Source organism: Alosa alosa, chromosome 21 (genome assembly GCF_017589495.1).
Source record: "Alosa alosa isolate M-15738 ecotype Scorff River chromosome 21, AALO_Geno_1.1, whole genome shotgun sequence".
NCBI classification, from domain to species: Eukaryota; Metazoa; Chordata; class Actinopteri; order Clupeiformes; family Clupeidae; genus Alosa; species Alosa alosa.
In genome coordinates, this window is record NC_063209.1 from 21,250,067 (window position 1) to 21,262,828 (window position 12,762).

Genomic DNA, 12,762 nt, shown 5'->3' on the forward strand with positions numbered 1-12,762 from the left:
ATCTTGCAGTCGCAATAAACAATGGATCCGAGACATTTTCCTGTTCCTATTCTGTTTATGTAGGCTAATGTATTTGTGAATGTAGCCTGCACAATGCAAAGAAATAAAAGATAAACTGGTGCATTTCCATACTCAAATGAACATTGCGAGACACTTATCTCTTCTATGATCTCATCCCAGAAAGATTTTCTTTGACTTGTTAGTTTTTTTTAACATTTATTTTATCTAATGACATAGCAAACATGCTGAATTGAATCCACATATCCCCAACTATTTTTCAGCATTCACGTTCCTCTAAAAGTGACAGGCACTCAATTAGATTTACACATCAAATGTGATGATATAGACTAGCCTAATAATTTAAATATCAATATGATGTAATCAAATTACTAAATATGTTTAGCTATTAGTAATCATGTAGATCATAAAATACTATAAATAATTATCAATATAAATTTATAGTTTGTATGAATTCCAAAATATGAAAAAGAAACCTATGACAACCATCACTTTCTATGTGTGTGTGTGTGTGTGTGTGTGTGTGTGGCGGGTCAATCAAATTCTATGATTACCACTGATGTGAATGATCTCACAAATCACACAAATCAAATTTAAAAAAATCGCAATAGTATCGAAATCGAGATTCTTCACTTGCTATTGGTATTGAAACAATAATGTTGGTATCGTGACAACAGGAGTTGTGGATGTGTCCCTACCAAAGCTGAGACCAAACCTACGCCCTTGATTCATTGTGACACATGTGTTTTTGGTAACAATATTTATTTAAGATTTATTGTTCTGTCTTTCTTTATTAATCACACTCAAAAAAATGAAATCTCACTATTGTTCATCTTAATAAATCCTCTTTCATAGGATTTACAAAACAAAATTAGGTTTCTAAGGTGAAATTGAGTTGGTTGTGTTATTTCAAATCAATAATGCGTTTTTGCTGATTAATTTAACATGTTTGCATTGGATCTACACAACTTTCTTGAACAAAACGCATTAGATTAGGACATTTGTCCCTCTATGGTTGCCGTAGCATTATTTCACAATTTATGAGGACCATGGTGAGGACTCCGCCAGAGACGGTTGAGAAAGTGAAGGTCCGCCATTTTTCCTCGCTTGCTCACGGAACATTTTTGGATCCTGTAATTGCAAGGTATGTATTTGTTGCTGTTCATAGTGTTTTTGTTTTGAGTTTAGCGAGTTTGTCGTAACAACAACTTGAATAATCTTTTTAGTAGATCTTATGTGTAAGTGTAAATGTGTTACTTAACTCGAGCAGCTAATGTTAGCTACTAAATCTGTCATGGTGGCTGGCGAGCTAACGTTAAGTCATCTCAGGCTAGAATTCTATCATGTTTCCCGGGTTAGTTTTGCTCCCTGCTGAAGATAGACAGGGGTGGTGCCTTGATGGGGTTATTTCACAATTGAATGTTCATAGAAGTGCCAAGGTCAGGATGACTTCATGTATTTAACTGCTAAGATAAGCTATCGTAACACCCCCAATTATCACCACTTTTGTTCAGAAATTCTAAAACAACGATGTTTTTTAACACTTAAAAATAACATTTACTAAATGAACCTTACATTTTGCAGTAGCCATAGTTGTGTAGATTTGAACAAAATCTGGTTTGGTTCTTAACGGGAGCATTTACTGCCTGAAATATCCGATTTTGTTTACCACGCTCGGAATTATAGTGCTGGCCTGATGGGTCGCCTATTTACACCGTTTCAACGGCACATGGACGGTTAGACCGAGAATTCTCGTCGTGAAATTAAAATTCCACTGGAGCTCCAAGCGGTTGTGTACACGCAGCCTTACAACACTGTTTACAGCTCCTCGAGTCACGGTAAAATGTCATTTTTGGTACATGGCTAATTTAGATACACCTATGTTGTGCGTGGTTGCGTTTCTATAGGAGTCCGCTGTCTTGGATTGTATAGAAATGGATATTAAGTGACACATACACGCAAGACGGTGGAAATACGGGACCGGTGGAAATAGGGGGAGTTACGATAGCAGCTAACGTTAGCCCCATACAAACCCTGCCTGGGTTTAGCTTCTATGTAAATACTAATAGTTGGATCAGTATCTGAAAAATGTCATGTTTAAACGTAGGTGCACCCCACTCTGTTTGACCAAATTATCCTTCTGTGTCATGAACAATTAGCTAGGGTTGATGCAGACTCTAAAGTCCGTCAAGAAACATTTGAATCTTTTTAATGTTCGTGTAGCAAACTCTGCCATCTTGCCTAGTCTCTCTGTAACATTAGCCATGTGTAGCTGCAATCTTTAAAGGACAGCAGTTGCAGGAACATCAGACTTGTCATTATTTTTGTATTGCCATCATAGGCTACTTGGCTCTCATTCGGCTTATATATCAGTTAAAAGAGCAAAGCAAATGGCAGTTTCTTGCATGGAAACTTGTCCATTTTAAGCACACACATTTGTTGTCAACCACTATATTCAGGAGGTAAATAATTTTAAATTTTACATGCTAGAGGCTGCCTACTCTTCAATGTTTGAATGATTTGTTAATCACAAACAAGTAATTCATTAAATCACAAACAAGCCAATCTAATTAAAGGTTTTCTTCCTAGTTCAATTCTATTAAAATTCTGAATTGATTCTGTGATCCAATATTATTATAGTTTTACACATTTTAGTGTAAATTTGTTGAGTTTGATATACTTTCTCATCTCCCCACAGGCCTTTATGTGGCAGTGCAAATGTGGAGCGCAAGACCGGAGTGTCATCAAGGTCTCATTTATTGAAGTATTACAGGTTAGCTCATGGTTACTTTGGTCGCAGACACCCATACCATATGCTAATTGTAATTCTTTCTGTATTTCCAAATGCTGGGTTGTATTGTTAGTTGATCTTTCTATCTCCTCTCCCCTCATAACGTTGTCAGAATGTCAGAACTCGACATCATCTGCACAAGGCTGTCTGCTGTGTGTGCGTAGGAAGGGAGGAGATCATGGCTGCCATTGACTAGGTTAGTGAGAAGTTGTTTTGTGCCTCCCACTTTGAAAACCTGTGATCCAATATTAGGCCATGAGCTACCGGACCTTGCCATGCACCTGCTAACTTTTTTTGAAAGGTCTTACCTTGCTGACATGACATGAATTTGAAAGTTAACATTGACATATTTGGGGTGCACTGCCTGTTTCAACCCCATGAATAGATTTACATTGAAGATCAGTGCGTTCTAAAAATCTCTTTTAACATTTAACAAAGGGGGTTGCATGGTAAGGCATGGTAAACATTAAGATGCTTAATTTGTAAATGTAAGTAAAGTAGTGTTCATTTCCCTATTTTGCAGAATTATACCATTGGCTTGTTGAGAGCTTGCAACCTGAAAGCACTTGTGTACTTAAATGAAGGCTCTGAGAAACTCATAAAGGAATACCTGGTAAGTGTAAATGAATATAAAAAAAACAGTAAAGCATTACAGCAGCGAGAGTAGCAGTGGTACGTCTAGTGGAAAATGGGTATGAATGAATATGGCTTCTTTGTTTGAATGAATATGGACATTTCCTTGTTCATGTTTCGGTGCTTGTAATGTTTTGTTAAGGCTGTCTATATGCATGTTAAAGCAGAACAAGTCACTATCGGTCTGTTTGACCACGCATAAACCCTTTACAGACAAAGCTTCCTAGTCTGTGTTGGTAAAATGTCACCCAAAGTTTTAATCTTTGGTTAACTAGCTTTTTAGTTAAAAGAAATCATAGACGTTAGAGGGATTTTGGAGAGCAGAGAGTCTAAAGCAATGGTTCGAGTGAATTTCACCAGAAGTGTATCTCAGAATTACCCCACTAATAATGTCCGAATATTACCAAACTTCTACAGTAGTACAAAAGGGTCTGTACTCATAAACAACACCTACTGCAGCCACGTTGACGCCACTTTGTGATTTGGTAAAAGCCCGTGAAAAGTCCTGGCAGAAAGTTTATGCATAAGTTTTATAAATGCTTGTATTTTCAGGTCAACACTTATTGACCTGAAAATACAATTTAAAATATCATCCAGTTATCAATATATGACTATGGAGTGTTGAATTCACTAGCTTTTCTCTTACACTTGTGAGTTTTGCAAAGGACTTTTACGAGCTTTTCACAAATCACGGAAGTGATGTCGACATAGCGGTAGCAGCAGAGAGTAGAAGCTAGGCTACTTACAAACTTTCCAATGCCTCGTTTAATGAGTACAGACTCTTTTTTTGTACTACTGTAGAAGTTTAGTGATATTCCGGACATTATTAGTGGGGTAATTTACGAGATACACTTTTGGTTTTGGCAAGCCATTGGGCTGATACATAGACTGACAGCGCAAACTCGACCAGGAAAAACTCGACCAAAGGAAAAACCCTGGGGGGGGGGGGGGGGGGTTTGGTGCTCGCGATGATCATGCAATGACCCAAGGGTGAAATTCACTCAGAACCATTGCTTTAATTTAAAGGAGATGGGAGATGCGAGGTTAATCCACTGAATTCATTGAAAAGTCATCAATTAAATGGTTTTTTTGGTCTGTGGTAAAGGACGCGGACTGATGCCCAGAGCCAGATGAAGAAAACCACCATCGGGATCTTTGTAATCAAACATGAGGGTGCCAATGCCTCCACTAGAAGATGTAGACATTATAGTTGAATCACTAACAATGTAACAAAACTAAACATGCTGTGTTTAGCAGAGATATTTTTCTGTTCATTGCATTTCTATTTTACTAAAAAATGTCCCTGATGGATTGATGAGAATGGAGACAAAGGTTGCTGCTAAATAAATGCAGATTTGTTTTGAAGACCGTGTGTCTGTTTGCTATTTCAACACATTTGTTCAATTTTAGACATTTTATTTTATTTAGAAATGTTATGCAGAACAAATTCAACTTGTTTACTTTGGATTTACTTAAGAACTTTGTGTTTAGGATGAGTTTACTTAACAAAGTTTGTTAAGTAAACTCACTTGTTTTGTTAGTGTGGTTCCACGTAACTGTATTACTTAAACGTAACTTAATGTGGATATGTGCTAGATATCTTTTTAACTTAAATTAATTGAACATAACAATGTGACTTTGATTGAACAGGACAGTATTAAGTTGAGTCAATGTAAGAATGCTGAATTAATTGAACATAACAGCATTAAGTTGGTTGAACACAGCCATATTAAGTTGGTTCAATGTAAGAATACTAAATAAAAATAAAGGAATTCAATTACTTACCATCTACTTTATTCACTCTTGTTCAGTTAATGTTATTTATTTTAGTCAATTGTAAAGAATATAGTATCTTTAGAGTTATTTTATACAGTTTCGTGGAACCACTTTACAAAACATTTTTAATTAAATCCAACAAGATATTTTTTTGAGTGCAGATATTTAATTATTAAGAATTTATATTAATTACATTTATTACAAAAGAGCCTAGGGTACAATATCAGAATATCAAATGACATTCACAGTTGCAAACTTTGTACAATTGCACATATGGACACTAATGGATGTCACACTGGTATAATGTTGCAGATTTGTCTGTGAGGCATTGCAGACATTTATTACACCATATAAAAGTTTATTTCATAATTCATTTTGATAACAGTCACAGTTTGACACTATATTGATAAATGCATCATTAATTGCTTCCTGACAAACTGACCCTTTCAAAAAGTTCTCTGTGCTTGCCAAGAATGATAATGGCCAACTGCAACGTCAAATATGTAACTTAAAATGCACCTGCATTTTGAGACAAAATACCTCATCCGTGTTTGTACAGCGTCTGATTACAGGCATTGTCCCCCCCACTCTCTCTCTCTCTCCATGTCCTTGATTGCCTAGCCTTTCTGCCCCCCCCCCCACACACACATACACAGCACATTGTCTTCAGGATCTTCTCCAACACACATCCTCTACATACTTACAGCACACTGCCCCCACCTACCCACACACACACACACACACACACACACACACAGTCACTGCTCCACTCCCCTCCCGCCCACACACACATCTTCACTGTCATCACTCACATACATTACATACAGTACTCTGCTTGCAATAGTAAGTCCCTGACCCCCCAACACACACACACTTACATCATCACTGTCATCACTTCACATACATACAGCACACTGCTTGCTACAGTAAGCCTCCTCTACATACTTGCTGCACACTGCCCCCCCCCCACACACACAGCACATTGTCTTCAGGATCTTCTCCAACACACATCCTCTACATACTTACAGCACACTGCCCCCCCCTACACACTACACACACACACACACACACACAGTCACTGCTCCACTCCCCTCCGCCCACACACACATCTTCACTGTCATCACTCACATACATTACATACAGTACTCTGCTTGCAATAAGTAAGTCCCTGCCCCCCTACATACACAGCACATTATTTCATCAGGAAGCTTCTCCAACACACATCCCCAACATACTTACAGCACACTGCCCCCCAATACACAGCACATTGTCTCATGAGGAAGCTTCTCCAACACACATATTGCACACTGCCCTCTCCCCACATACACAGCACACTATCCCATCTCCCCTGTCATCCCCCCAACACACACACCAAGACCCCTGGCAGTTGGGTTAGCCCCTTGAGCCGTGGATCTGCCCAAGGTTTCTTCCTTGGTAAGGGAGTTTTTCCTTGCCCCTGTTGCTCTTGGGTGCTCCTTGTTGGTGCCCTCCACCCAATCCCAATCCTCCCCCACCTTTTTTATGCAGCCCTTGCCACTTAATCTACTAAACCCCTCTTCTACTGCACCCCCCCCCCCCCCATTAATGCACAAATAGGCTGACACCAGACATAATTTCACTGCATTTCTTACTTCCAGTAACCATATGCATGTGACAATAAACTTCCTTGTATCCTTGTAAGATTTAATTGTAAGAATGTTTGGAACATTCTATAAGTGATATTTCTGATGTATAGGATATCTCTCCTCATGCTGATCAGATAAGAACGGGTAGGTGTGAAGTAGGTGTGTAGGTGTGTAGGTGTGTCTGATGCCATCTGGAGAACCAACCACGTGGGCTTGTTTTGCAAAAAGTGCAAAAGTGACTAACTTGCATTGTTTGTTAGAAGAATTAGAACTAGATGGAGAACTGAAGAAGAGAGTGAGAGGTTGATCCAACAGAGGCCATGGCCTCTGTGCCATGGCCTACATAGACCATAGACCATTTTACCCTCTGCTTGTAACAGAATAAACCTGATTCCTGAGTTTTCCTGAAGTTTGCCCGTCTAAGATTAATAATAAGTCATTATTCACCACAATTACTTTCAGTTCATCTGCATTCTTTCCTATGATGCTCATTGAAATGCATTGAAAGTCATGGAGCTAAATTTCTCATCAAGTGTACCTTTAACCAAACAGTAAAATCTTGTTTTTTTACAATTAATTTTTACTTAAGGCATTGTGGTTGATATGTGCATTACATTTTTGGACCATGTGATCACATTAACCTGTATTTCCGTAAGTGTTCTTTTAAGGAATAGTGTAAAAATGAGTAACCCAATTTGACCAACAACTAAAAATAGTATGTTAACATAAATGACTATGAGCCCTATCTGGTCAGAGGCGCAAAGTTTAAAGACATTAAAGGCGTGGCCAGTCCACATTCACTTAAGTAATGTCGTGATTTTGTGATCAAATGCTGGGCACTGGGCACAAAAGGCATGTTCTTGTGTCTTAATCAGTCATGGGTGCGTTTTGGGTGTATCCTTTAAACAAATCATTCCCTTTAACAGCAAGCAACGCAACTTCAAACAGTGCATCGGTATTTTAATAGTCAGCAAGATAACTTGCCTAAAATGAGTGTTTTTAATGTTGGGGTGGAAAAGTAAACACGATCATTTAAATCAAGTAAACTATGCTTGAACTGCTAAAGTTTTGCCACACTGTGAAATTAGTTAGTCAACTGTACTTAACCTGTTAGCTAACCTTAGTTTTAAAAATCATGCAAACCGATTGCCTTGAAATTACAGACTGGAATAGGAATTGCAAAGTCAAAGTCAGCTTTATTGTCAATTTCTTCACATGTTCCAGACATACAAAGAGATCGAAATTACGTTTCTCACTATCCCACGGTGAAGACAAGACATATTTTACCAATTTAGGTCCACAGACAAACATAACATTCAAGTAAAACAAAAAAAAGTAAATAAGTAAATAAGAGGGCACATATAATAATGAAAAATAAGAGCAGCAAAATTTGGTTGAAATTGTGCATAGACAGTCAATAAAATACTAGTGCAAAGTCAGGCCAATAAAAGGCTTGGGTAGTTCTGTTTGACCTAAGTAAGAAAGAAAGTGGCATAGTGGTGCAAGTTATGTAAGAGCAGCAGAAGTGTTGTGTTTTCAGGACAACAACACCAAGTTGTAAAATGTACAAGTGTGCAAGTGTGCAAGTGGAGTAGTGCAGGCGGCCATTGTGGGTCCAATGTCCAGGATGTTATGTAGCTGAGGGGTGGAGGGGGGGAGAGGAGGGAGAGAGTTCAGCATCCTTACAGCTTGGTGTATGAAGCTGTTGGTGAGTCTGGTAGTGCAGGGGGCGCAGGCTTCTGTACCTCTTCCCAGAGGGCAGTAGATCAAACAGATTGTGAGCGGGGTGACTTGCATCACTCACAATTTTGGTCGCCTTGCGGGTGAGGTGGGTGGTGTAAAAAAGTTGTGCAAACAAATGCTTACTCAGTGTATAGTGCACTTACACTACTGAGAATTCCTATTTAACCTAATTTAATCATTACAAGTTAAGTTGGTCTGTGTGTTTATTAAACACTGTATTGAAGGTGTGCTAACACTATAAAAATAATAGTTTTCCTTATAAGCTAACCCTACTTAAAATGTTCTAGTAAGTAGAAGTAGTAGTAGTTTTGTTGAGATACTTCCCTAAAATGAGTGTTGCTTAATTTTCAGGTGGAAAAGTAAGCAATAAAGTAAAGTACTTGAATTGCTGAAGTTTGTGCTACACTGTAAAGTTAGTTTGTTAACCTTATTTAACCTGTTAGTTAACCTTAATTTAAAAAAGCATGCAACCGATTGCCCTTGAAATTGCAGACTAATCTGGAAAAGGGATTGCAAGTTGGGCAAACAAATGTGTAGCTACTTGGTGTAAGTGCACTTCCACTACTGAGAATTCCTATTTCACCTAACTTGGTCATTACAAGTAAAGAATACTGTATGTTTATTAAACACAACACGTGTATTGAAGTTGTGCTAACTAATGTTAGTTCAGCTAACTAATATGACATTTCCCGCAAAGCATTTCCAGAATGCCACAGCCCCGGCCTAGTATCTAAAGGGATCACATATTAATCCTTACTGACATCTAATCTTAAAATACAATATTTAACAAAGTGACAGCGACACTAAAGGCTAAATATACTGTTGTTGTGCAATTTATGTGTAATTATGTTGATGCATTACACCGTCAAGTAGAGGACTATCCAAAACACTGTAATATTGTGCAGGGGCGGAGCTAGAGGGGTGGCTCCGGGTGGCACAGGCCACCCTTGAGATTCGATTTGCGATCCCAGGTGCTACCCCAAATCCTAGTCCAGGGGTTCCCAAACTTTTCCACGACAAGGCCCCCCAAATACCACTAGGTTCTGGCCAAGGACCCCCTTCATGTGTTCGTAAAACCATCGACAATACTATGGCAAATGTAAAAATACATTAAGCTAATTCTAACAATTATTTTAGCCACAAGCACTTCGCGATGGAGCATACAGTGAGGCCCCCCTGGCACCCCCTCGCGGCCCCCACTTTGAAAACCACTGTCCTAGTCTACAATTGGCCTTTAACATGGTGTAGGGTGGGACCTTTCTTGATGCACTTGCAGCAGTGTGAAGTGTCGGACGTCAGAAATGTAAGTGGCAAACACGCTTGCCTTTATTGGCCTGCGGCACAATTGAACTGTGGAACGAAATGTTTCCCCGATCAGGAAATACTCCTTAATATGCAACTTTGTGTAGGCTTAACAGAGGTAGCCTAAATATCGTGCCTATGACGATGACAGCATAGGTGCCAACTCTCACGCATTGGCCGTGAGACACACGCATTTGATTAGTTTCACACACTCACACGCCACACCCCCGATTTCTCACGCTGAAGTGTCAACCCGGTCGGTCAGATGCCTGAAAAATGAGTTAAGCCTATCTATAGATCTACCTGTTGAGCCACGGTTATGCTTTCAGAGACGGTGAGAGGGTTCAAGAGCACCCCTTGTCTGTGGAATTTTCTAAATATTCTCTCATTTGCGATGCTACTTCAGAAGCCGTCCCAGTCGCATTCGTTCCCCAATCAGATTCATTCCACAGTGCACACCCATTACTCACACAACACGTGGCAAACCCAATATCACAATAAACAGCAAACCGTACCGAATACGAGGATATAAAGCATGCCTCTGTGCAATAAGTGGTTCCTGAGTAATCCGGTTTTAAAATTGCAACACATTTCTACATAGCCTCATTGGGGCGAAATTATAATGTATTCCAATGTAAAGTATTTGTCAGTAGGCCTACATACATTTTTGTAAATTGCTCAGCCATAGATTATCCCACTATCATGGTTCTTATATTGTCAGGTTCCAGCCAATCATATTACAGATAAATGAATATATTTATATTGGCATGCTTCCTAGTGACATTAATGAAAAAATATGAAGAAAATAAAATAATGAGACACAAATATTGATATAAAGCCTGACATAAGCCATATGCAAACATTCACATCATGCAGATATGGGTACATCCTGAAAAAGGAATAGCATGTAGGCTATAGGCTATGGCCATTACAATGACCAATATATTATCTTAAATAAACTAGCTGAATAACACAGGTGACCACTTCTGCATAATTTCATGGAGTGCTGAAATGTACACACATTTCTGAACATTTCTGAACTGTGAAATGTAGCATATGTTTTTGTGGTTGTGAACTTATTCCAATATCACTATAACTATTTCACCTGTGTGTGCATGGTTATAATTCTGAAGTGCAAAATAGCTTAGGCTACAGCACAAATATTTCCATAAAAATAAGCAAGTCTGACCAAGTCTGAATTTATTTTGAAAGTGCACCTGATTGATGCATTTAAAAGTTAAAATATACAAACATTTCTTAAATTCTTACAAAACACACACCAAAGCGCCAAATCCCCTGCAGTGTTGAAGAGATCAGTCATCCCCCTCACTTTTGATAAGGTAAAAAGCCTTATAGGTACACCAAATAAATAATAACCTATAAGTTTACGCTAGGCTATGTAAAACTCCCCATTACCAGCATCACGTCACTAACCAAGACTGCACAATCTCTATTCACTCTGTTGGATATCTGAAGCCAGTTTGTCTACTTAGATACTGTAAATCCTCAAATTATGGCCGGGGTACAGGCCTTTAGGGGCAGGATTGAATTTGAGACAGCCCTTTATTTCTTATGCGAGTTTTATTTTGAGACACGCGTTTCTTGGAGCGGCATACTGGTAGGCTATCAAAAGCATGACATTTTCGGTTTAGTTTGATATTTAATTTACTTTTGGACCGTTTGATTATATTGTTAAATGTTGGGACTGATGGGCACTGAAATCTGGGGAGGTATTTGATGATCACTATTACGTTCCATGTAGTTGAAAGAGTGTCGGGATTTCAAACAAACCATCTGCTTTCATGCGTTCATTGAACGTCTGCGGTGCTGTAATGGAAACCTTATTGCGTAGCCAAGTAGCCTTGAGTTATTTTTAAATTATGCATGATTTACTTGTTATTAATTTCGTAGGCTGGCTTTATTTTGTTATATAGAAGTATCTAAATAACCTGTTAAAATGTACCAGAATTCAGGAAATTGCATCTAGTCCAAAAAAAAAAATTTGGGAAAGACCCCATACCCCCCCCTCTGAAATGTCCCACCCACTTTCACAATGCCTCCGACACCCATGCTCCCAGTAGTAGGCTAGATCCCTTTGATACCAATGTTCATTTAACTCTGGGACCCTGGTTCCAGGGATGGATTACTGCACGGCCCTGAAGCCCAAGCCTTTGCATGGAATCATTGCCTCAATATCAACACATCAGGATGTAGGCTATGAATCTGATTGAATTTAGTATTGGCCACCCCAAAATGCTAGCCTCGACGAGCCAGACCCACATTAAAATGTAGGGTCTGGGCACTCACCGTTCTAGCACCGTGCTCAGTCCGAGGGGCGGGATAATCGGTTGTCTTTCAAATTCCCTCTGCTGTAATGGGACAGCACTGAGTCCCATGCGTTTTTCCCACCAGCTGAGCTAGTTGGCTAGTTTAAACTTTTTGTCATCTCAAAACAAGCTTAACTCGTGTCACACTGTTGGCCAACAGCAATATCCATCTTCTTTGTTTTCAAGTAGCAGGGAATTCAAGCCAAACTGTTGCAACTGTGCCATTAATCATTATGTTATGCCCCCCTAAACGACTATAGACCATTTGATTGGCCTGATAGAAGTTTAATTTTTCGAGCTCACAAGCCAACGGAGAGTTGCTAGACTAGCCCTGGAAGCATATGTAATTTGCTGCCGCTAGGGTGTGTCTAGATTTCTAAGCTACCAAAATGCACCAGAATACAGGAAATCACATCAAACAAATGAAAACAATTCTGGGGGAAGACCCCCAAACCCCCCTTCCACATATGCGACAATTAGTGGGGAGCTCTTAATACATGTGGGCCCAGGGGCCCAAAAGTTCATAATCCGTCCATGCCTGGTCCCT

At 39.2% G+C, this 12,762-nt stretch overlaps 1 long non-coding RNA gene across 1 annotated transcript; it reads left to right on the top strand.

Moving 5' to 3' along the window:
• The first annotated feature begins 1,077 nt into the window (after window positions 1–1,077).
• LOC125286621 lies at window positions 1,078–4,807 on the top strand. Its single transcript, XR_007192210.1, has 5 exons — window positions 1,078–1,162; window positions 2,717–2,791; window positions 2,922–3,005; window positions 3,333–3,422; window positions 4,548–4,807. It is a non-coding gene; the product is annotated as an uncharacterized LOC125286621 (long non-coding RNA).
• Window positions 4,808–12,762: the final 7,955 nt, after the last annotated feature.